This window comes from Zingiber officinale, chromosome 1A (assembly GCF_018446385.1).
Source record: "Zingiber officinale cultivar Zhangliang chromosome 1A, Zo_v1.1, whole genome shotgun sequence".
NCBI lineage: Eukaryota > Viridiplantae > Streptophyta > Magnoliopsida > Zingiberales > Zingiberaceae > Zingiber > Zingiber officinale.
Window position 1 is genome coordinate 182512108 of NC_055987.1, and position 5554 is coordinate 182517661.

The following is a 5554-nucleotide window of genomic DNA, read 5'->3' on the forward strand; positions in this document are numbered from 1 at the left end:
GCTCAAGTCAGGCAGTGAAGAAGAGAAATGAAGTAACGCTACTGTAGCTATAGTGATGAGAATTGCATACCTCCGTCGAAGTCTGGGGATCCTTATATAGGACCCCGGGGAGACGCGGGCTCGCTTCTCGATGTGTGCATGCTTCCCCAAACATACCTCAGCAGGGTTGTATCAGAAAAGCATGTCTGATGTCATTCCGCAATCGTCCGAGCATATCCCGGATGTGACGGTGGAAACTTCCACCGTACGATACTCTGTCCGCTCCGGCCGCTGACCATGCTATTTGTCGGCGGCAGGTGTCTCAAGGATGAAGTTACCAGCTGTCCTTTTTGTCTCCTAGCGCTCTTACCTACTCCCGGGCCGAGCGGACCAGCCGCTCGGCGCTCATGGCCTCCGGGAATGCGCATACCTCGGCCCGGGCGGGGAAGCCCTGCTCATGTACTCGGATGGAATTGCGCATTATTGTCATGCAGCTCGGTCGAGCGGTTCGCTCGGCCCATAGACTCTACTTGAGCATCGGAAACCCGACCCCTGGTCGGGTTGTCTTTTATCCGGTCCGGGAGACCCCTGGCCGGATGTCCGGTCGACCGGATGCGCAGTCGGCCCGCTACTCCGCTCGGCACGACCTCTGTCCACTCGGCATGACCTTGGGGTTGATCTTCTTGACCCTTGACCTCCATGTGTCGTTGACCTCCCGCCGACGAGGGTCCCCCGTCCTTACCACCGGATCACATGCCTCCCCCACAAGTCTAGTCGAAGGAGGCGCTAAGTCCGACTGACTGGACTGCGTCTAGGTGGCGTGTCTGCCGCTCATCCATCGAGATTAGTGTCCGGCCGTCCGGGGACTATGCAAGTAAGTAACGCCGCTCGGCGTGTCCCCGGTTGGTACTTGGAAAGTTTCATTTGCCTGCTGTTGTCCCGCCGCTCCGACATCGGTCACGCTGATTATCCCTAGAAAACTCCTCAGCCTTTGTGTAAATCACCGTCATTAATGCTGAGCACGCGACCATGCTTGCATGATGGTGTTCATTAAATGCGACCTGTGAGCGAGCGCCACGTGGTCGCGCATTCGTCACCGTTCACTCAAGCCGTCAGGTCTGATGTGACCTTTGGCTTTTTTGAATTTGACGGTCAGATCCCCTCCTTGGATCCCGTAACCTGGATAGGACGGCTCCGGTTGATCGAGCCCAATGTTTATAAGTATATCTCCTCTTCGGCCGCTTCACGATATCGCGTGCGCGTCCGAAAGCTTCTGCTTCTTCTCGCCCAGCGCTCCGTCAAATTCGTTGCTCAGCTTCCCGTTGACCCGCCGCCTCCCTCTTTGGTACGATCTATAGTAAGGCTCCTTCGCCCTTTCCCTTTTCAGTTTTCTTTGTATTTTTCTCCGCACTTTCGCCGTATTCGTGCCTTCTTAGACACTGTTCCGGCCATCCTTTTCCTTAACCTCTGCCATCCCTTCCTTTGGCCCTTACCACCAATGGCCAGTTCTTCTCGTTAGTCCAGACTCGCCCCCGACCTCTGGTATACTACCACAGAGAGCCGTTTCGACGAGAGGGATGCGCTGAGCCTTACCCAAACCTTTGAACTTCCCTCTAACCACGAACTGATATTAGCCACACCTTCCGATCGGCCACACGACCCTTCGACCGACACTGTTTGTTTTTTCTGAGACCAGTTCGTGGTCGGTCTGCGCTTCCCTATTCATCCGTTCATCCTTGAGGTGTGTAACTATTTCTGCCTCCCGCTCGGCCAACTCCTCCCTAACTCCTTCAGGTTGCTATGCGGGGTGGTTGTCCTCTTTAAGCTGCACGGCATCCCCTTAATCCCTAAGACCTTCCACTACTTCTACTACCCCAAACAGCCCGAGTGGGGAACCTTTCTCTTCCAATCGCAGATCGGTCTAGTCTTCTTCGACAAGATGCCGACCTCGAACAAGCATTAGAAGGAAAACTATTTCTATCTTCGTTTTCCCGAGCGACTGTCCTTTAGCACTAAATGGCAAACCACTGTACCGAGCTCGCTGGATCTTGGTAAATATAAGAGCCAGCCAGACTACCTTCACGCAGCCAATTTGCTAGCCGGGCAAAGATTCAACATCAACAAGCTGCTCTACGAGGGGGTGCTGTATATATTTGGACTGAGCTCGATCAGAACGAAGCTTCTGAGCAGCATGGGTAAGCATTTTCCTCATCCCCCTTCCTTTTGGTCTAACTGATTTATTCTTCTTTTATGCAGCTGACATCATGTGGCGTGCCAAGGTTGCCGATCGGCTAAAGTTGAAAGCTACCGAGGTGGAGCCGGCAGCCGTGAAGGAGATGGCCGATCTAGGTATTGAACCGGTCGGCTCACACGAAGGGGAAAGTGAAGAGGCTTCACCTGCGGTTGGAGAGTCAGCCGCTCGGACTTCTGCAACTGCACCGGTCGGTGATGCTATCTCGTCCGCCGGGCAACCGACATTGGAAGAAGCAGGGCACTCGACTGAGGACTTGCCACTGATCGTACGCAAACGGTGTCGGACGGATCTCCACACCCAGTTAGCTACATCTGTGGAGCCATTGACTAAGCCGACCGGCGCCCCTACTGTAACAATCGCCCCGGCCCCTGCTCTAGTCGAGGCCATTTCTTCAGATCGAACTCCTTCCCAGCTTGATCTGTCAGTGGCTTCTCTCGGCGTGTCGCCCGTCAGTTCCCAACCCCAAGCTCCTCTTCGGCTTAGGCGTTCAAGTATAATATCCGCTCCGCTCGGCGAATCATCCGGGCGCGCAACCTCAGCTCAATCTGATCCAAGCAGCCGTCGAGTGGTTAAGGTCATCCTCCACCTCCCAACAGAAGAATTTCTTCTGGCGGCTGACCGGCCAGTCGCTCCTGAGCATCAGATTACTATCCGCAGACCACTCGCCAGGATATGGGAGGATGCGAGGGCCCGTGTCGCCTTGATGACTCCTGGTCAGCTCGACGATAGCCACTTGCAACAAGCTACCGGGGTATGTTTCTCAACACCATACGTCCCTATTTGACTTGGTCCGTGATATTCTTTCCTCTGTGCGCAGACTTGGGTAGAGAACATCGCGGTCAGCAACCGCCTGGCTGCACTGGAGGAAGAATTAAAAAAGCTTCAAATTTTCGGAGGGGCGCCAGCTCAGGGGCCCTCATATACCATGCTCCGAGCCGAGCTGAGCAAATCGGAGAAATTACTGGCGGCCGAACGACACAAGTCCTCTGGCTTGGAGACCAGGGTAGCTTGCCTTGAAGCCCAGGTCAAGTCTCACGACTAGGAGATGAAGCTGGCAACCAATAGAAAAAATAGGGTCGTCTCCGATTTAGAGGCAAAGAATGTGCAGGCCCGAGCGCTGGAGCAGCATGTCAACAAGCTGACCGATCTGCTATCTGCTGAGTAGGAGGGTCGATCGGCCTCCAAAGCTAAACTTCAAGGAGAAAAGAAAGATCTCCAAGATGCCCTTGATGCTTCTCGAGCGGCACTAAAGGAATATCAAGACGGTGAATCAGGCCGCTTTGAAGTGATGAAACAAAACTATCTCCGCTCGGACGAATTCAACGAGAAATTTAGCGATCGACTAGTTCTAGCCTTTGAGGAAGTCATCCGGGCGACAACTGTTTATCTGAAGGCTAAGGGCTAACTTCCGGAGACGGCCTCCATCCCTCCTAAAGACTTTGCCGGTTTACTAGAGACCATCCCCGAGCCCCTTTTTGAAGCATTGGAGTGAGGAGCGTCTTTCACTTGCCTCTGTCTATGTTTTGAAGTTTTGTCTGTATGCTCGCCGTCCGGCGAGTTAACATTATCGCCTTTAATTCGACTTTTAACTTACTTGTCTACGTATTTTTCTACGGGGGGTCAATAAAACTCCGCTTCTGTTGATGTTACTTCTTCGAACGCATTTTTCCTGAGTGGTATTTAGTAGTCCTTGGGTCGGGGGGTTTATAGTCACCGGTCTGACTCTAGAGTTTAACGTCGCCGCTCGACGATCTTCAAGCCGGGGGGTTTATAGTCGTTGGTCCGACTCTAGAGTTTAACGTCGCCGCTGGACGGTCTTCGAGCCAAGGGGTTTATAGTCGCCGGTCCGACTCTAGAGTTTAACATCGCCGCTCAACGGTCTTCGAGCCGGGGGATTTATAATCGCCGGTCCGACTCTAGAGTTTAACATCGCCACTCGACGGTCTTCAAGCCGGAGGGTTTATAGTCGTCGGTCCAACTCTAGAGTTTCACGTCGCCGCTTGACGGTCTTCAAGCCGGGGAGTTTATAGTCGCCGGTTCGACTCTAGAGTTTAACGTCGCCGCTCGACGGTCTTCAAGCCGGGGGGTTTATAGTCGCCGGTTCGACTCTAGAGTTTAACGTCGCCGCTCGACGGCCTTCAAGCCGGAGGGTTTATAGTCGTCGGTTCGACTCTAGAGTTTAACGTCGCCGCTCGACGGCCTTCAAGCCGGGGGGTTTATAGTCGTCGGTTCGACTCTAGAGTTTAACGTTGTCGCTCGATGGTCTTCAAGCCGGGGGGTTTATAGTCGTCGGTTCGACTCTAGAGTTTAATGTCGTCGCTCGACGGCTTTCAAGCCGGGGGGGAGGTTTATAGTCGCCGGTTCGACTCTAAAGTTTAACGTCGCCGCTCGACGGTCTTCAAGCCGGGGGATTTATAGTCGCTGGTTCGACTCTAGAGTTTAACGTCGCTGCTCGACGGTCTTCATGTAGTTTGCCGTTCGGCGAATAACGCTCAGACTCTTCGCAATTTTTCTTATCTTCAATCCTACAGCCAAAGGATACAGACGAACGGAACATACAGGAAATGAATTACACTGGTGCACCTTTTATCCAGCACGGTACGGCTGGAGGTGGTTTGCGCTCCATGGTCGATCTAGTCGTCGTCCGTCCATATCTTCCAGGTAGTATGCACTCGATCGGAGCTTCTCGACGACTCTGAAGGGTCCCGCCCAGGGAGCTGCCATCTTGCTCACATCGCCGACCGACTTCACCTTCTTCCATACAAGATCACCGACCTGGAATGCTCTGGGAATTACACGCCTGTTGTAATTCTGCTTCATTCTCTGCCTGTACGCCATCAGCCGGACGGCTGCTTTAGCTCTTGCCTCGTCCACCAGGTCCAACTCCAGCTGCCTTCGCTCGGCATTATCCCCATCGTAGCTTTGGATCCGATCAGACTCCACTCCGATCTCGACTGGGACGACTACCTCGCCTCCGTACACCAAGTGGAACAGTGTCACCCCCGTTCCCTCCTTTGGGGTTGTGCGAATGACCCATAGTATGTCCGGTAGCTCGTCCACCCAGCTTCCTCCCATGTGATCGAGCCGAACCCGAAGTATTCGTAGGATCTCCCGATTGACTACTTCGGCTTGACCGTTGCTCTGAGGATACGCCAAGGAAGTGAAGTGTTGTTCGATGCCATATCCTTTGCACCATTCTCCGAGCTCCTGACCAACGAATTGCCGCCCGTTATCCGAAATGAGCCGATAAGGGATGCCGAACCGACAAATTATATGCTGCCAGATGAACTTTTTGATCATCTGCTCGGTTATTTTGGCCAG